The sequence below is a fragment of the Triticum urartu genome, chromosome 2 (genome assembly GCF_003073215.2).
Source record: "Triticum urartu cultivar G1812 chromosome 2, Tu2.1, whole genome shotgun sequence".
Taxonomy (NCBI): domain Eukaryota; kingdom Viridiplantae; phylum Streptophyta; class Magnoliopsida; order Poales; family Poaceae; genus Triticum; species Triticum urartu.
The window spans coordinates 413,991,460-414,012,679 of NC_053023.1; positions in this window are offsets into that span (position 1 = coordinate 413,991,460).

Genomic DNA, 21,220 nt, shown 5'->3' on the forward strand with positions numbered 1-21,220 from the left:
ATTGATGTCAAAGGTGGTATATGAAGATATTCACATTCAAGACTATGACAAGAGAAGACACCGCATGAAGCCTATGAAGCTCGAAGACTTAGATCTTTCGTAGTTCCTTTTCTTCTGTGTTGAGTCATAGGAACCACCGTACTGTTAAGTGGGGTCCAAGAGAACCAATCAGAATGACTGAAGTGATGCTTAAACCAAAACCTATGTCTTCGAGTGAAGACTATGAGAGCGAATCTTGTCCAGAGTCGGACAAGTCAGCTTTGCTTGTAGCCCAAGTAAAGTTGCCGTGTGAGTTTGAAATCTGACCTTTGGAACACGTGTCAGTTCCTTAGTGACCCAGGGTCATTTCGGACAAATAGCCCACCCCCTACAACCATAAACGGTTGGCTGCTCAGATTCAGAGTACGGCTTTTGTCGTTTGAGAGCAACCCACCTCGAAGCCTTTGAGAGAGAGAATTCCTTGCGAGGATAAAGCCCTAACCACCCAGAGCCAAAGAGAATTAGGCATCACTTAAGTCGTATTGTCTGTGTGATATGAAGACTTATTACACTTGAGGACTGTGCATCCTCTAGCCGGTTAGGCGTCGCGTTCTGAGCATCCAAGAGACATTGTGGATCGCCGGTGAACGAAGTCTGTGAAGGTTTGGGAGTCTACCTTGAAGACTTACCAGAGTGATTGGGCGAGGTCTGTGTGACCTTAGCTCAAGGGGAATACGGTGAGGACTGGGTGTCCTGAGCTGCGTGTTCAGGACTGGGTGTCCGGGACTATGTGTCCTCAGGTTTAAATACCTAGACGCCCTAACCAGACGTACAGTTGTCACAGCAACTGGAACTGGTCCAACACATCATTGTCTTCAATGTGTCACTGGTTTCATCCTTCCCTTCTCTTTACGTACTGTTACTCCTTGTGAAGTCATTGTATGATTGCACTATCTTTTATCTTCACTGAGTGACTGCTTGTTCTGTTTGGCTTCATAATATCTTCCTACCTGATCCTTACTACATTGCAGCTATTAGTCATTGTGCTTTCACTCTATTGAATACTTGACTATGGCTTGCCTAGTGTAGTCTACCTTCCGCTGCATGGTAATATGTTTATTTCTACTGTTTGTCTTCATAACTTCCACGTTTTGAAGACTTTCATAAAAATCGCCTAATCACCCCCCTCTTGTCGATATAACGCACTTTCAGCAATGGTGAATGCCAGAGTCATAGATGATCAAGATGACACTACTTCACCACCTCCAACTTCAGCGCGTGTCGACACTGCACCAAGTTTTTCTGCACCACCGAACCTCAATGACGACCCTGCTGCTTCACCTACTCCTCATGGGAACGAGTAGAAGCTCTATGTCTTCAAACCTTTTTGGTTATTACTGACAAAAAGGGGAGAAGCATATGAGTTGATAGTCTTCAAGCGGGTCCATATGGGTGGTTGCTTTACTTTTGCTACATTTGCCAAGTGCTTACAACTCTCGTTTTTGATACATTTGGTTCGTTTTGAGTTGTAACACTTAAACTTGATGGTCGTCTGCTACCTTTTCAACACTATGTGATGCAATGATAAATTCCGCAGGTGCGACGATAAATTTCGCATGGAGTCATTTTGCAGACGTCCATTTTTCATGATGCATGTCATTATCTTCGTTATATCCTTTCATGCATGATGAATTGTCTTCATAAGTAGAAGAGGAGCTCCGCAAGTACAACCTGCCTTGTGCATTTGCATTCAAAAGCAAAATATTTATATGCACATCTTCAGGGGGAGCCTTTCTGCTACTTACGAAGACAATACCTACAACCTTTAAAATTTCACATACTTTTATCCCTGTTGAAAACTTCAACCAGTTTGTTATCAATCACCAAAAAGGGGGAGATTGTAAGTGCATCTAGTGCCACCCCTAGTTGGTTTTGGAGTATTGACGACAAACCTAGTTGAGGGACTAATGTGTTTGTGAGAATTGTAGGATAACACAGGTAGTAGTCCCTCATTGATTCGGTTTTCCTACCGGAGATGACCCCTAAAAATGTATGAAGACATTGAAGACAAAGGTGGTATGTGAAGATATTCACATTGAAGACTGACATGAGAAGACATCACATGAAGACTATGGAGCGCGAAGACTGAGTTGTTTCGTCGTTTCCTTTTCTTCTTTGTTGAGTCATAGGAACCATCGTACTGTTAAGTGGGGTCCCAGTGAACAAAGTCAGAATGACTGAAGTGATGCTTAACCAAAATCCTATGTCTTCAAGCGAAGACAATGAGAGCAAATCTTATCCAGAGCTGGATGAGTCAGCTTTACTTGTAGCCCAATTAAAGTTGCCGCGTGTGTTTGAAATCTGACCATTGGAACACGTGTCAGTTCCTTAGTGACCCAGGGTCATTTTGGACAAATCAGGTCGGGTTGCCTAGTGGCTATAAATAGCCCACCCCCTACACCATAAATTGGTTGGCTGCTCAGAGTTAGTGCACGACTTTTGTCATTTGAGAGCAACCCATCTCGTAGCCTTTGAGAGAGAAATCCTTGCGAGGACAAAGCCCTAAACACCCAGATCCAAAGAGTGTTAGGCATCATTGAAGTCTTCCTGTCTGTGTGATCTGAAGACTTGTTACACTTGAGGACTGTGAATCCTCCAGCTGGTTAGGCGTCGCGTTCTGAGCATCCAAGAGTCATTGTGGATCGCCGGTGAGCAAAGTCTGTGAAGGTTTGGAAGTCTCCCTTGAAGACTTACCAGAGTGATTGGGCGAGGACTGGGTGTTCTTAGCTCAAGGGGAATAAGGTGAAGACACGGTCTTCTGAGTTAAATCTCAGCCTCCCTAACCAGACGTACATTTGTCACAGCAACTGGAACTGGTCCAACAAATCATTGTCTTCAACGAGCAACCGGTTCCATCCTTTCCATCTCTTTATTTACAGTTGGTCCTTGTAAAGTTATTGCATGTTTGCATTATCTATTTGTCTTCACTGTGTGACTGCTTGTTCTGATTGGCTTCATACTGTCTTCCATCCTGATCCATACTGCCTAGCTGCTATTAGTCTTTGTGCTTTCACTCCATTGAATACTTGACTATGGCCTGCCTAGTGTAGTCTACCTTCCGCTGCATGTTAATAGGTTCATTTCTATCGATTGTCTTCGAAACTTCCATGTTTTGAAGACTTTCATAAAAATCGCCTATTCACCACCACCCCTCTAGTCGATCACTAGCACTTTCAATGACGCACATCCCTATACACACCGGGGCCTTTGGCAGGCAAAGATCACCTTTAGTAACTTGTACTAGTTGTCTCCCTTCAATTTTGGCCGTTGTGGCATCCCTTCCCGCCAACATTTGGGAATAGGGCCAGGGCCTCTATAAATAGGGGTAGCCACCATAGTAGGAGGCAACAGATCCGAGGCCCTTCAGATCATCCTCATCCACACAAACTGATCCGAGGCCATTCAGATCATCCTCATCCACAAAAACTCACCAAGAACAAGAGCACCTTTCCTCGGGAGGATGTTCTTCCCTTCTAACTGTTCATCCTCAGCCCAAGAGGCAATGCACCACACCACACTGGAGTGGGGTATTACACCACATCGGTGGCCCGAACCAGCATAAATCTTGTGTCCCTTTGTTCTGTGAGTTCGACGCGCTGAGCCTTGAGATCACGGTGAGGGAGAGTGCAAGGGGGAGGAGAGATCTTCGTGCGCACCCTAGTGTTCGACCCTCAAGGGTTTTGCCGGAACCCGAAATCCGACATTAGGCGCGCCAGGTAGGGGTGCGCCGAAGCCTCTCTTCCATCAGCAGACCCGCCAGTACTCTACAGTGCCGATGACCAGCGACCTGAGGGCCAACACAGACCACTGGGTGGCCTGGCCAGCCCGAGCAGCATCGACCACCCAAGAAGACCTCAACTCCGTGCCTCGGGCAGCACGCGCGCGACCAAACGCTGCGGGGCGCGGGCGGCACAGCCCGACGCCGTCCACCCTTGCCTCGCGGCGCGCGCGGGTCGCTGCAAGGGCCTCAAGCTATGCTGCAGCGACGTCGCCGCACACCCGGTGGGAACAAGTAAACATGAGGGCCGCACTCACAGTAGCACATGAGCTGTTGCGGTGCTGACTGATAGAGAATGGCCGAGATGCATTGCTGGACTGCGTCGCTGAGCTATTGGACGCTACAGCTAGGGGAGCGCCACCTTTCTGCTCCTTGCTTACGCCTCAGGCTGCGGCCGGATCGCATGGCAGGCCTCGCCGAGCCCACGCACCCCTGGGCGCACCAGGAGGTTTCGTCGACATCGGCGCAACCAGTGGCGCCGGACGCCCAACCACACCTGTGCCGTCCCCGATGGGCACAAGAATGAGTGTCGCCACCCAAGGCCCCTGTAGGATGCCGCCCTACCATCCTCAGGGCGACGCGCCGGGCTGAGCGACGTGGAGCATGGGGCGCTTCGGCGAGGTTTTCGGGGTGATGGCTTCGGAGGCCTACGTGCCCCACATGATGGACCAGGAGTACACGCCGGAAGATGACCATGGCTCATTCCTTGAGCCAAGCTGGGAAGAGGAGGCGCTAGAAGTTGAGGCCTTCCAGGAGCCACCCGGGAGTCTCGCCGACCATGCCGGTGACAACAGCTACATGGTACCGCTAATCTTTCAGGAGCAGGCTTACGCTAACCATGGGTCGCAAGTGGATCAGGTCATAGCGGTGGACGACGGCCCTAGCACGGCAATCCCCCTTCCACCAGGGGGAGCACACTGGGGGCTACAAGGAAGGAGTTGAGAGCAAGGCCCCTCCTCGCATCTCACGGAGCAAGGCGTCGCCCGGAGGTAGGCCCTCTGCCGGGGAGGCACTGGTGAGCCTTCCCCCCTGCAGAGGGCCCATGGTCGCCGAGGGTGCCGCTAGCGTCCCCTTTGCCCCTTGGCATCGTCCTGGTTTCTGGACGCCCCAACGGTCGTCGAGGGTGGCACAAGGAGGGGCCCTCGTCTGGCGATATGAAGCAAGTCTCATGCCCGTGAAGGTTTCCGCTCGTGACACTCTCACATAATAATGAGTGGGGCTGTACACGCTCCGGAGTCTCCGGAGTGCCGCCCTCGGGCCTCGGGGGCTCCTGCCGATGTCCTAGTGGAAGCACCATGCTCCGTGCTGGCCGTCGACACTGTCGCCCAATGACTATGCTCACGGCATGTGAAAGCACTTAGCTCCGCGCTGGTGAGAAGACTCGAAGACAAGAATACTAGCTAGGTGTTGGACGTGGCTATTTGCTTTTGGCCTCTCTTTTCTGAAGCTCGAATTTGCAGCCTTTCGATCTTGGATTTAAAGTTGCATTCCAATTTCGTGGGGAGCATCCTTTTTCGCTCGTATAAACTCAGTGAGTTTCTGGATTCACGCTTTGTTTTGAGATTTTGCGTTCGTTGTACCCCCCTCCGAGCGCCTCACGAGCGTGGGCTGGCAGCGACGTAAGCGCACCGTGCGCGCGTCCCGCCCTCACTGGCGCTCGCTCCTCACGAGGCCCTCTCGGGTTGGCTAGCGGACCCCTCTAAAAACTAAAACTTCGTGAGCTCGCAAGGGGACTCCCCCCAGGAGAAGTTCGCAGCTCCCAAGTCAGCCTGAAGCCCGACCGGACCAAAGTAGGCCACGACAGTAAGTTACGGCGGCAAACCCGCAAGGGGCTCGCAGGCACACAAGAGCGTGTTTTTTAACCTGGCCTAAGGAGTAAAATGGTAGTCTATTTTACATAAGCCCCCCCCCCCCGTCCCAAAATGCTCTTACAATGTGAAGGGCCAAACCCAAGCTTTCGTGTGCAGGTTCAAAACAAAGGAGCGCGGACTCAGTCAGACATGGCGCCCACCTCATCTCCCGAACCGCTCCCGGATAGAATGTTGGCGCCGTCACCAACGTTGTCTTCGCCATCATCAAACACGGCGCCCTTGTCTACCACGACCACCACCGCGTCGCCGTTAAAAGCAAAGGACCTAACCAGAGCGTCCACCTTGTCGTCCACCCAGTGCGCTAGGTTGCCCCGCATGGCCTCAGGCACTGGGACAATAGTGGCGTCAAAGTCAAAGTCAGGATTGGTGTTCAGGAGATGGCTGAAGATGCGGGAGAATGCGTGCCCGAGAAGGCTTCGGCTGTTTTCGTCCACAAGCTCATGAGCCCTCTCAGCACGGCTCTCCAGGCGCGTTACAAAATCATTAAAGAAGCAAAGATGGCTGGCGTAATCCTCGGTGTGGGGATGAGGGGCATGCTCATCGTAGATGGTACCAAGCGTGTGGTTGGCCTTCGTCCTGAGTTCCCGAAGCATGGGAGCATGCTCGCACAGTAGCATCTGTCGGCAAAGTGCCTCCTCCCTACTTTTTGTGCGAAGGACTCGGCGCTAGCAACCCGCTGTTGAAGAGAGAGCAGCTCGGCACGGGCGGAGGCCAGATCGGCCTGCACAGAGGTCTGATAACCCACAAGTATAGGGGATCGCAACAGCTTTCGAGGGTAGAGTATTTAACCCAAATTTATTGATTCAACACAAGGGGAGCCAAAGAATATTCTCAAGTATTAGCAACTGAGTTGTCAATTCAACCACACCTGGAAACTTAGTATCTGCAGCAAAGTTTTTAGTAGCAAAGTAATATGATAGTGATGGTAACGGTAACAAAAGAGTAATGAAAGCAAAGTAATATTTTTGGTATTATGTAGTGATTGTAACAATAGCAACGGGAAAGTAAATAAGCGTAAACTAGTATATGGAAAGCTCGTAGGCATCGGATCAGTGATGGATAATTATGCCGGATGTGGTTCATCATGTAACAGTCATAACATAGGGTGACACGGAACTAGCTCCAATTCGTCAATGTAATGTAGGGATGTATTCTGAATATAGTCATACATGCTTATGGAAAAGAACTTGCATGACATCTTTTGTCCTACCCTCCCGTGGCAGCGGGGTCCTAATGGAAACTAAGGGATATTAAGGCCTCCTTTTAATAGAGAACCAGAACAAAGCATTAGCACATAGTGAATACATGAACTCCTCAAACTACGGTCATCACCGGTAAGTATCCCGATTATTATCACTTCGGGGTTAACGGATCATAACACATAATAGGTGACTATAGACTTGCAAGATAGGATCAAGAACTCTCATATATTGATGAAAACATAATAGGTTCAGATCTGAAATCATTGCACTCGGGCCCTAGTGACAAGCATTAAGCATAGCAAAGTCATAGCAACATCAATCTCAGAACATAGTGGATACTAGGGATCAAACCCTAACAAAACTAACTCGATTACATGATAAATCTCATCCAACCCATCACCGTCCAGCAAGCCTACGATGGAATTACTCACGCACGACGGTGAGCATCAAGAAATTGGTGATGGAGGATGGTTGATGATGACAACGGCGATGAATCCCGCTCTCCGGAGCCCCGAACGGACTCCAGATCAGCCCTCCCGAGAGGTTTTAGGGCTTGGCGGCGGCTTCGTATCGTAAAACGCAATGATTTCTTCTCTCCTATTTTTTTCTCCCCGAAAGCAGTTATATAGAGTTGGAGTTGGAGTCGGGAGGTCTCCAGGGGGCCCACGAGGTAGGGGGCGCGCCCTAGGGGGGGCGCCCCCCACCCTCGTGGCAAGGGTGTGGGCCCCCTGGTCTTCATCTTTGGCGAGGATTTTTTATTATTTATTGTAAGATATTCCATGGAGTTTCAGGTCATTCCGAGAACTTTTGTTTTCTGCACATAAAACAACATCATGGCAATTCTACTGAAAACAACGTCAGTCCGGGTTAGTTCCATTCAAATCATTCAAGTTAGAGTCCAAAACAAGGGAAAAAGTGTTTGTAAAAGTAGATACGACGGAGACGTATCAACTCCCCCAAGCTTAAACCCTTGCTTGTCCTCAAGCAATTCAGTTGACAAACTGAAAGAAATAAGGAAAAACTTTTACAAACTTTGTTTGCTCTTGTTGTTGTAAATATGTCAAGCTAGCATTCAAGTTTTCAGCAAAGATTATAACTAACCACATTTGCAATAATTCTCAGGTCTCATGATTACCCATATCAATAGCATAATCAACTAGCAAGCCATAATAATAAATCTCGGATGACAACACTTTCTCAAAACAATCATAATATGATATAACAAGATGGCATCTCGCTAGCCCTTTCTGAAACCGCAAAACATAAATGCAGAGCACCTTTAAAGATAAGGACTAACTAGACATTGTAATTCATGGTAAAAGAGATCCAATCATAGTCACACCCAATGTAAACTAACAATAATGAATGCAAATGACAGCGGTGCTCTCCAACTGGTGCTTTTTATAAGAGGGTGATGACTAAGCATAAAAGTAAATAGATAGGCCCTTCGCGGAGGGAAGCAGGGATTTGTAGAGGTGCCAGAGCTCGGTTTTGAAATAGAGGTGAATAATATTTTGAGCGGTATAGTTTCATTGTCAACATAACAACCAAGAGATGGCGATATCTTCCATGCTACACACATTATAGGCGGTTCCCAAACAGAATGGTAAAGTTTATACTCCCCCTCCACCAACAAACATCAATCCATGGCTTGCTCGAAACAACGAGTGCCTCCAACATACATCAGGTCCCAGGGGGAGTTTTGTTTTGCAATTATTTTTGATTTAGTTTGCATAAAGCATGGAACTGGGCATCCCGGTGACCAGCCATTTTCTCGTGAGTGAGGAGCGGAGTCCACTCCTCTTGAGAATAACCCGCCTAACATGGATGATACAGGTAGCCCTAGTTGATACATGAGCTATTCAAGCATACAAAACAAGATGATTATTTGAAAGTTTAGAGTTTGGCACATACAAATTTACTTGGAACGGCAGGTAGATACTGCATATAGGAAGGTATAGTGGACTCATGTGGAATAACTTTGGGGTTTAAGGGATTGGATGCACAAGCAGTATTCCCGCTTAGTACAGGCGAAGGCTAGCAAAAGACTGGGAAGCGGCCAACTAGAGAGCGACAACAGCCATGTACATGCATTAAAATTAATAAACATTGGATGCAAGCATGAGTAGGATATAATCCACCATGAACATAAATATCGTGAAGGCTATGTTGATTTGTTTCAACTACATGCGTGAATATGTGCCAAGTCAAGTCACTTAAATCATTCAGAGGAGGATACCACCCTATCATACCACATCATAACCATTTTAATAGCATGTTGGCACGCAAGGTAAACCATTATAACTCATAGCTAATCAAGCATGGCACAGGCAACTATGATCTCTAATTGTCATTCAAACATGTTTATTCATAACAAGCTGAATCAAGAACGATGAACTCATCATATTTACAAAAACAAAAGAGGTCGAGTTCATACCAGCTTTTCTCATCTCAGTTAGTCCATCATATATCATCATAATTGCCTTTCACTTGCACGACTGAACGATGTGAATAATAATAAGAGTGCACGTGCATTGGACTAAGCTAGAATCTGCGAGCATTCAATAAACAGGAGAAGACAAAGCAATATGGGCTCTTGGTTAAATCAACAATAAAGCATATAAGAGCCACTTCAACAATTTAATCATGGTATTCTCCTACTGACCCCCAAAGAAAAGAAAAGAAATAAAACTATTTACACGGGAAAGCTCCCAACAAGCAAAAGAAGAACATGAAATATTTTTGGGTTTTCTTTTAAATTACTACTACAAGCATGGAAAGTAAATTAATTAAAAGCTACAACTAATTTTTTTGGTTTTTTCTTAAGGTTTATTAAACACACAAGAAGAAAGCATAAAAGAAAATAAACTAGCATGAATGATATAATGAAAAGTATGAGCACCGACATCTAGCAATGAGTGTGTGTGAACATAAATGTAATCTCGGTGAGAAATATGTACTCCCCCAAGCTTAGGCTTTTGGCCTAAGTTGGTTTATGGCCACGGCTGGCCTGGCTGATATCCATAATAATAGTTGGGGTCGTACTGCGATGAGGAAGAAGAGGGCTCCGATTGCCACTGGTTGGCAATCATCTCCGGATCCCATTGATAGTTAGATTGTCGTGAAGGATCAAATTGTGGTCCCGGTTCTGGCTCCTCGGCTGGTGCAGGGTTCCGATAGGCGTGGATAGTCGTCAACGAAACAAGGTACGTGCCTACAGTCAAATCAAACAAAGAAGGAGCAGGCAAGGTAATAGCCTCAGGATGATGTTTATTAAAGAACAATTGATATTTAAGCTCTCCTGCCCTAGTCTTAACAATAAAATCATGTGCCACCATACTATTATAATCCAGATAAACACGAGGTAGCACTTTTTCTTCCTTCTCATTATGCCTAATAGGTATGTTAAAATGTGCAGCTAGGCATGTAGCATAGATGCCTCCAAAGATGGGACCCTTAGTACGGTTCATACTTAAGCGTCTAGCAATAATGCCGCCCATACTAAAAGTGTTATCACTGTATAAACCTTGGAGCAAAATAATAATATCAAGGATACTAAGGTTTCCATAGTTTTTGCGACTAATTAAGCAACGACTAGCAAATAATGCAAAGTAACGTAAGACAGGAAAATGTATGCTAGTGATTCGTGCATCGGAAACCTTCCTAGTTTCCCCTATAGTGATAGTATTAATAAATTCCTCCACATCATCACGATGTGGTTCTTATGTCTTGCCCTCAAAAGGGACTAAAAAATCCGACAAAAATCATAAAGTGACATCTCCTTATGCTCATCATATAAATGAAACTCCACCGTAGGTGGTGAGTTCCTAGAATGAAAATGAAAGTTTTGCACAAAGGTATTTGTGAGCAAGAGATACTGATCGCATTGGTCGTGGAGGAAAGTGGTGAGGCCTGCATTATGAGCCAACTCATGAAAATCTTCATAAATCCCGGCTGCTCTCAAGAAATCCTCAGAAGGCCATTCACACGCTCGAACCTCCGCGGTGCACGGCAAATTATACTTAGACTTCGGTGCCTTTTCCTTCGAGCTTTGGCTCGATGAGCCCCTCAATAATCTCCTCATCATTTTCTGAAAAATTCTAAAAATTTTAGTAACTTCAAAATAAAAGTAAACCAAACTCAATAATATTGATAGCAACTACTCCTACAAGTGCCTAGGGCCTATATCATGCACCAAAACTACTTGGTACCATATAAATTTGACATGCAAGCTCAAGAACAGGGTCACCTAAGCAGCAAAAATTTGCAATGAATAAAGCACTAGAACAAAAACTAATTGGACCAATGGAGGAGTCACATACCAAGGAACAATCTCCCCAAGCAGTTTTGTGAGAGGTGCTTTGAGCAAGGAGATCGAAAATGGCAGCAAAGAGGGCTATAACTCATGCTTGAGTTGGTTTTTCGTGTTTGTGGGAGGAAGAAGAAGAGGATGGGTGCAGGAATAAGTGGAGGAGGGCCACCGTGGGCCCACGAGGCAGGGGGGCGCGCCCTAGCGGGGTGGGCGCGCCCTCCACCCTCGTGGCAAGGTGGTTGGCCCCCCTGGTGTGTTCTTTGTTCCATAAATCCTCAAATATTCTATAAAAAAATCATATTTAATTTTCAGGGCATTTGGAGAACTTTTATTTTCGAGGTATTTTTATATTGCACAGATAATCAGATAACAGACAAAAAATTATTTATTTTTACTTTATTTAATATAAATAACAAAAAGTAAAAGTGGGGTACAGAAGGTTGTGCTTCTAGTTTCATCCATCTCATGCTCGTCAAAAGGAATCCACTAACAAGGTTGATCAAGTCTTGTTAACAAACTCATTCCGATTAACATGAAACCGAAGAATATTCGAATAACACTAGGTTACCTCAACGGGGATATGCACATCGCCAATAATAAGTATATCATATTTCTTCTTGACAGTAGGAAGAGGAAATTCAAACCCTCCAAATATAATTGATGGAATTTTTCCGATAGAATTGATACTATGAACTTGAGGTTGTTTCCTCGGAAAATGTACCGTATGCTCATTACCATTAACATGAAAGTGACATTGCCTTTGTTGCAATCAATAACAGCCCATGCAGTATTAAGAAAAGGTCTTCCAAGAATAATAGACATGCTATCGTCCTTGGGAATATCAAGAATAACAAAGTCCGTTAAAATAGTAACATTTGCAACCACAACAGGCACATCCTCACAAATACCGATAGGTATAGCAGTTGATTTATCAGCCATTTGCAAAGATATTTCAGTAGGTGTCAACTTATTTAAGTCAAGTCTACGATATAAAGAGAGAGGCTTAACACTAACACCGGCTCCAAGATCACATAAAGCAGTTTTAACATAGTTTCTTCTAATGGAGCATGGTATAGTAGGTACTCCTGGATCTCCAAGTTTCTTTGGTATTCCACCCTTAAAAGTATAATTAGCAAGCATGGTGGAAATTTCAGCTTCTGGTATATTTCTTTAATTTGTAACAATATCTTTCATGTACTTAGCATAAGGATTCATTTTGAGCATATCAGTCAATCGCATACACAAAAATATAGGTCTAATCATTTCAGCAAAGCGCTCAAAATCCTCATCATCCCTTTTCTTGGATGGTTTGGGAGGAAAAGGCATAGGTTTCTGAACCCAAGGCTTTCTTTCTTTACCATGTTTCCTAGCAATAAAGTCTTTCTTATCATAACGTTGATTCTTTGATTGTGGGTTATCAAGATCAACAGCAGGTTCAATTTCTACATCATTATCATTACTAGGTTGAGCATCATTATGAACGTCATCATTAACATTTTCATGAGGTTCACGTTCATTGCCAGATTGTGTTTCAGCATCAGACATAGATATATCATTTGGATTATCAGGTGGTTCAGCAATAGGTTCACTAGAAGTTTGTACAGTTCTATCATTTTTCTTTTTCTTCCTTTTAGAAGAACTAGGTGCATCAATTTTATTTCTCTGAGAATCTTGCTTAATTCTCTTAGGGTGGCCTTCAGGAGCAATTCCTTTTGAGCTTTAAGTACTTGTTCTACTTGAGTGGTAACCATAGAAGCATGTTTGCTAACAAGTTTAAGTTCACCCATAATATTAGCCATATAATCACCCAAGTATTTAATCATATCAGCATCTTTTTTTAATTGTCTACCAAAATAAGCATTGAAGTCTTCTTGCTTAAACATAAAATTATCAAACTCATCCAAGCATTGACATGCAATTTTAGCAGGAGGGATTTCAGCTTTATCATATCTATAGAGAGAATTTACCTTTACTACCTGTGTCGGGTTATCGGGGTCTGGAGGTTCTTCAATAAATAAAGGATTAAGATCATATGTTTCTTCAATAGGCGGTAAATTAAGACCATGTATTTCTTCAATAGGAGGTAAATTCTTAACATCTTCAGATTTAATACCTTTTTCTTTCATAGATTTCTTTGCCTCTTGCATATCTTCAGGACTGAGAAATAGAACACCTCTCTTCTTCAGAGTTGGTTTAGGAATAGGATCATTAATTGGAGCAAGAGCTGGCTCAGGAGGTGCCCAATTATTTTCATTTGTCAACATATTATTCAATAAGATTTCAGCTTCATCCAGTGTTCTTTCCCTGAAAAGAGAACCAGCACAACTATCCAGGTAATCTCTGGAAGCATCGGTTAGTCTATTATAAAAGATATCAAGTATTTCATTTTTCTTAAGAGGATGATCAGGCAAGGCATTAAGTAACTTGAGAAGCCTCCCCCAAGCTTGTGGGAGACTCTCTTCTTTAATTTGCACAAAGTTGTATATTTCCTTTAAAGCAACTTGTTTCTTATGAGCAGGGAAATATTTAGCAGAGAAGTAATAAATCATATCCTGGGGACTACGCACGCAACCAGGATCAAGAGAATTAAACCATATCTTACCATCACCCTTTAATGAGAACGGAAATATTTTAAGTATATAAAAGTAGCAAGATCTCTCATCATTAGTGAACAGGGTGGCTATATATTAATTTAGTAAGATGTGCCACAATAGTTTCAGATTCATAGCCATAAAAGGATCAGATTCAACCAAAGTAATTATATCAGGATCAACAGAGAATTCATAGTCCTTATCAGTAACACAAATAGGTGAAGTAGCAAAAGCAGGGTCAGGTCTCATCCTAGCATTTAGAGATTGCTTATTCCATTTAGCTAATAACCTTTTGAGTTCATATCTATCTTTGCAAGCTAAAATAGCTAAAGAAGCTTCTTGATCAAATAAATAACCCTCAAGAATAACAAGTGATTCTTCATCATCACTTTCATCGTCATAATCAGATTCAATATTTTCAATCTCTCTAGCCCTAGCAAGTCGTTCCTCAAGAAAATCACTAAGTGGCATAGTAGTATCAGGCATAGAGGTAGTTTCATCATAAGTATCATGTATAGCAGAAGTAGCATCATCAATAACATGTGACATATCAGAACAAATAGCAGCAGGTTTAGGTGTCGCAAGCTTACTCATAACAGAAGGTGAATCAAGTGCAGAGCTAGATGGCAGTTCCTTACCTCCCCTCGTAGTTGAGGGATAAATTGTTGTCTTAGCGTCTTTCAAATTCTTCATAGTGTACAGCAGATATAAATCCCAAGTGACTCAAAGAATAGAGTTATGCTCCCCGGCAACGGCGCCAGAAATTAGTCTTGATAACCCACAAGTATAGGGGATCGCAATAGCTTTGGAGGGTAGAGTATTCAACCCAAATTTATTGATTCGACACAAGGGGAGCCAAAGAATATTCTCAAGTATTAGTAGCTAAGTTGTCAATTCAACCACACCTGGAAACTTAGTATCTGCAGCAAAGTGTTTAGTAGCAAAGTAATATGATAGTGATGGTAACGGTAACAAAAGAGTAATGAAAGCAAAGTAATATTTTTGGTATTATGTAGTGATTATAACAATAGAAACGGGAAAGTAAATAAGTATAAACCAGTATATGGAAAGCTCGTAGGCATCGGATCAGTGATGGATAATTATGCCGGATGTGGTTCATCATGTAACAGTCATAACATAGGGTGACACAAAACTAGCTCCGATTTGTCAATGTAATGTAGGGATGTATTCCGAATATAGTCATACGTGCTTATGGAATAGAACTTGCATGACATCTTTTGTCCTACCCTCCCGTGGCAACGGGGTCCTAATGGAAACTAAGGGATATTAAGGCCTCTTTTTAATAGAGAACCGGAACAAAGCATTAGCACACAGTGAATACATGAACTCCTCAAACTACGGTCATCACCGGTAAGTATCCCGATTATTGTCACTTCGGGGTTAACGGATCATAACACATAATAGGTGACTATAGACTTGCAAGATAGGATCAAGAACTCTCATATATTGATGAAAACATAATAGGTTCAGATCTGGAATCATGGCACTCGGGCCCTAGTGACAAGCATTAAGCATAGCAAAGTCATAGCAACATCAATCTCAGAACATAGTGGATACTAGGGATCAAACCCTAACAAAACTAACTTGATTACATGATAAATCTCATCCAACCCATCACCGTCCAGCAAGCCTATGATGGAATTACTCACGCACGGCGGTGAGCATCATGAAATTGGTGATGGAGGATGGTTGATGATGATGACGGCGACGAATCCCCCTCTCCGGAGCCCCGAACGGACTCCAGATCAGCCCTCCCAAGAGGTTTTAGGGCTTGGCGGCGGCTCCGTATCGTAAAACGCGATGATTTCTTCTCTCCTATTTTTCTCCCCGAAAGCAGTTATATAGAGTTGGAGTTGGAGTCGGGAGGTCTCCAGGGGGCCCACGAGGTAGGGGGCGCGCCCTAGGGGGGGGCGCTCCCCACCCTCATGTCAAGGGTGTGGGCCCCCTGGTCTTCATCTTTGGCGAGGATTTTTTATTATTTATTGTAAGATATTCCGTGGAGTTTCAGGTCATTCCGAGAACTTTTGTTTTCTGCACATAAAACAACATCATGGCAATTCTGCTGAAAACAGCGTCAGTCCGGGTTAGTTCCATTCAAATCATACAAGTTAGAGTCCAAAACAAGGGCAAAAGTGTTTGGAAAAGTAGATACGACGGAGACGTATCAAGGTCAGAGCGGCCGAGGTGGCTTTCTCGCGCTGTTCCGCTTCGGCCAGCGCTGACTTCAGGGCAGTGGTCCTGCCGACAGCTTCGGCTTCCACGACCGCCAGCTTCAGGTCGTACCTGCCAACAAGGACCGCAGAGCCTCGGCCACCCGGTTGTTGACCTCCTCCTGAGCCTTGGCCGCGCACCGACGGCATCTTTTGCTTGGGCGACCTGGCGCTCCCTCGTCTCCAACCGCTCGAGCTTGAGGCTACGCTCCGTGGCCTCCAACAACAGTGCTTCTTCGCGCCTCAAGATCTCCTCCTCGTTGGACGATGCACCCTTCATCGATGCTAAGGCGGCTTTGCGTGCCTCCACCTGCTGCTCCAAGGAGGCGTTCAAGGCCTGGAGCTCCCGCCTGCGCTCCTCGGCAATCGCGTTGTGGCAGTCTGCCTCACTGGCCTCCTCCAAGGCTCGGGCGCTGGCCTCGCGCAAGGTTGCCAGGGATGCCTCGGCCTTCGCATAGGCGTGCTCACGCTGAAGGATCCCTAGGTTGATAGCCACCTTCAGTTGATGCCACTCCTCCACCAGCCGGAGACCCTCGACCTCAAGGCATGCGTCAACATCGACGAGTTCTCCGCCGAGCCGGCTCATCGTGCCCATTGCCTCTTGAAAGAGCTCGTGACGTACGACACTTCGCTCATGCGCAAACTTAAGCGCGCGACCGGGTCCATCCCCTGCAATGGGGGTTGCCGACGGGATCCGAAGCGGCTCACCCCTTTCAGCAGGGGGCCGGGGGCTGGCGCCTCCCGGGTCATCGACCGGGCTTCAGCAGGGGCCCAGATGGGTTGAGGCCCATTGCTCGAAGAAGAAGCCAGGATTGAAGTCATCCAGCCGCCGTCCGTAACCAGAGAAGGAGCCATTGGCACACTTGCCGCACCCCAGGTGAGGCCACGATGGAGATACGGTAAAGGCGCGGGCTCAAGGCACTAGGCTAGCGTGTTTGCCTCTCCGGCTGACCTCGCGCCGGGTGCGGCATGCTGGCTTGGGGCGCTCAAGGCCAGTGGGGGATTCGAGGCAGGAGGAGGTTGCTTCCCGGGAGACTTCACCGCCTTAGCAGAAGGGACCCTGAGGAGCCACGGTCAGGAGGGGAAGCAGCACTCAAGAAATTAGAAAGATAAGCACTACAAAAAAAGACACATCCGTGACCTTTTGGGCCGAACGAATTTTTTTTCTGTCATACATATGACACTTCTATGACAATAATTGTGACAAAACCCGGTATCATCATAGATGTGGTGGGTCCTACTTCTATGACAAAAAATCATGACAGGAAATGGGCTTTTCGTCCTAGGCAGGCCGGAGACGGAGCTGCATGACATTGTTTGGGCCGTCCATGATGGAAAAAACCGTGGTAGAAGCGAGGGGGAGGAAAATTTCAGGGAGTTCCCGGTTACGGTGGGAGGTCGGGGGCCGAGCGATGCGCGTTTCTCTCATACACGTACGCGCGTGTGTGCGAGGCATTGGCTCTAACTGAACCCGAGCGAGGCGTTGGGCTCTAACTGAACCTGAGCGATTGCACTGCAGGCTACGCGTTACTGAACCCGAGCGATCGATCGATGGCTATTAACTGAACCCGATCGAGCGATTCCTTCGCTACTGCTGCTAACTGAAGCCGATCGATGCTGCCTCTGGATGAACAGTGAGCGTTGGGGGGGGGGGGGTTGGGTGAACAGTTCCCGGTGGGGGTGGATGAAACAGGACCCCGTGGTGTTGCCTCTGGATGAACAGGACCCCGATCGATCGAGCCGGTTGGGGCTGGATGAACAGGACCCCGTGGAGGGCTGGATGAACAGGACCACCCCGTGGAGGGAAGGATGAACAGTAGATGGTGGAGGGCAGGATGAATAGTAGCCCGTGGAGGGGTGGTTGAACAGGAGCCCGTGGAGAGGGCTGGTTGAACAGTAGCCGGTGGAGTAGTGCGCGGTGGAGGCTGGATGAACAGGAGCCCGTGGATGAACAGTCGCAGGTGGAGACTGGAGGAGGTCGACGGTGGATGAACAGTAGCTCGTGGAGGCTAGAGGGGGTCGACAGTGGAGATGAACAGTATCCCGTGGAGTCCCGTTTTGCGGTACGCCACACCCCTCCTGATGAACAGGACCCCCGTTTCAACCGTAGGAGGTCTGTTTCGTCCGTTTTGCGGTACGCCACACCCCTCCCAATCAACAGGACCCCCGTTTCGATGGTAGGAGGTCCGTTTCCTCCGTTTTGCGGTACGCCAGACCCCTCCTGATCAACAGGACCCCGTTCCGAACGTAGGAGGTCCGTTTCCTCCGTTGTGCGGTACGCCAGGCCTCGTCTCCATCGCCTGTTCCATCCAAGCCCTCCCGATGAACACGACCACGCATTCCATTCCGACCCAGCCGGTTGGCTCCCACGTGTTCCGTTGCCTCCCCATGAACACGACGCATTCCGTTGCCTTCCCATGAACACGGCGACGATGCTGTTTCTCCGTTCCGACCCAGCAATGTACACGAGCCTTGGCCGTACGTATGCGCGAGTAGGTGTTCGAGACCCCACCCGTATGTACACATACGTGGCCATATTTTCTTTCTTGCACCCTGGCCACTGTACGTACGTGTATATGCTACGTGTGCACCTGTACTACGACACGTGCGCGCCTCTACATCGACCAGTATGTACGTACACGTTCACGACCAGAATGACAACGCTACGTACGCTTCGACCAGGTGGGTCCCGACTGTCAGGCACTTCCTTGCCTGCAAAGATGTAGCTGGTGGGTCCCAGCAGTCAGGGGGCGAATCGTTTTTTTTTGCCCGGACGCACTTCCTTGCGTGCAAAGATGTAGTTGGTGGGTCCCAGCAGTCAGGGGGAAACATTTTTTTCGTGAAATATAGTGGCCCATCCGGTGGGTCCCAGCTATCAGGTGGAGGAATCATTATTTTCCACGGATAAGGAGGCACTTCCTTGTTGCGGCCGTGGACCCAGCTGTCAGCCTCTCCACGTACAGTCCACGTCTAATGGAAGTCGTTCCTTGACCACATTGACCACGCCGCGCCGAGAGCACCAGGGCGGTGGACAACGGCGAGGCCTAGGAAGGGGACGACATGGAGGCAGGGAAGACTCGGCAGTTGTTTCCCACGCGGAGGGGAGTACGACTGTACGACAGTTTACTGGTTCGTCTGCCGTCGCCGGAGAATAACAGTAGGTGTGGGTGAGTAGAGTGATGGCTAGGCCAGCGATGGGAGTACGGTCGGGCGGTGAGGCCTGTGCGGCAGCACAGCCGGCCGCGAGGAGGAGGGAGCAGGCAGTCTCACCGGCGCTTGTTTGAGCGGCTGGAGCAGGAAGAGCAGAGATTGAAGAAGCACGACGGCTGTTCGATGGACATCCAATAGTCAGTGCTTGTGCGTCAACCTTTTTTTTAGGAAAGCCTCAAATCTGTGGAAAACAGCATACATCCCATCTGCCATTATTTCTAATAATTTACAGCCCATTTGCTAATTCTTAAGGTTTTTTTGGAGCCCATATTCTTTTTGTTAGCATTACAGCCCTTATTGTGGCAACGGTTAAAAAATTATATGAAATTTTGCATATTTCGGTGCGGTCCGAACTGTTTTTAATCCTGAAATTTCGACTCACATTCAAACTGATTTTAAAAATAAATGTATATCAATATAAAATCCAACAAATTCTCCACGCATAAAAATTAATGTAATTTAAAATCTTGAAATGAAAAAAAAAGATATTTGAAACTAATTGCCGGTTTGATGTGTTTTAAAAATGTACAGCCCATTTCTCATTACTGATGGGCCATTTTCTCGGCCAGCCGAATGAAAGCTCTCCTCGTCTTGAAAGGTTTGCAGCCCAACAGGCCTGACAAAGCGACTTACTTGGCAAATCACAAAAAAACTGTGCTGTGGCCGTGGACCCAGCTGTCAGCCTCTCCACGTACAGTACTCTTCCGACAGAAGTCGTTCCTTGACCACGTTGACCACGCCGCGCGGAGAGCACCACGGCGGTGGACAACAGCGAGGCCTAGGAAGGGGACGACGCGGCAGTGGAAGCCCGCGCAGAGAGGACTATGAGGGTTCACTGGTTCGGCTGCGGTGTGAGGCTGTCGTCGCTGTAGGGCCTGGCCAGCGGTGGGAATAGTAGGGGGCGGAGAGGCCTCTGCGGCACCACAGCCGGCCACGGGAGGCTGGAGCATGCGGCACAACCGGCGCTGCTTTGGGCGGCTAGAGCAAGAAGACCAGAGGTTGAAGAAGCACTACGGCCGTTGGATGGACATCGTATAGTCACTGGAGCTAGACTCGTTCATATTGACTAAGTTGACAAAGCCCTTCATCCCCGTCAACTTAGTAGGCCCGCTAGTCAGCCTCCCAGCAAGGTGGGTCCCAGCTAGCCGGGGGAGTATTCATTTTTTTGTGCGTAATAAGGAGGCACTTCCCGTGGGTCCGACCTGACAGCGGGGGGAATGTTTTTTTCGCGAAATACGGTGGCCCGTCCGGTGGGTCCCAGCAGTCAGGGGAAAACGATTTTTTTTCGCAAAATACTGGTGGCCCGTCCGGTGGGTCCCTGCTGTCAGGTGGAGGAGTCATTATTTTCCGCGTAATAAGGAGGCACTTCCTTGCTGCCGCCTGGACCCAGCTGTCAGCCTCTCTATGTACAGTCCATGTCCGATGGAAGTCGTTCCTTCCACGTTGACCACGCCGCGCCGAGAGCACCAGGGCGGTGGACGACGGCGAGGCCTAGGAAGGGGACGACGCGGAGCCGGTGAAGACGCGGCAGTGGATGCTCATGCGGAGAGGAGTATGAGGGTTCACTCGTTTGGCTGCGGTGTGAGGCTGCCGTCGCCGCAGGGCCTGGCCAGCGGTGGGAATAGTAGGAGGCGGTGAGGCCTCTGCGGCAGCACAGCCGGCCACGGGAGGCAGGAGCAGGCGGCACGACCGGCGCTGCTTTGGGCGGCTGGAGCAAGAAGACCAGAGGTTGAAGAAGCACTACGGCCATTGGATGGACATCGTACAGTCACTGCAGCTAGAATCGTTTATATTGACTAAGTTGACAAAGCCCTTGGTACGTCAACTTAGTAGGCCCACAGGTCAGCTTCCAAAACGGTGCGCCCCAGATGTCAGGGGGAGGAATCATTTTTTGGGCGGGTGAAGCTAGAATATCCGAGATTGAAGAAGAAGCACGACATCCGTTGGATGGACATCCAACAGCCACTGCTACTAGAACCGTGTGTT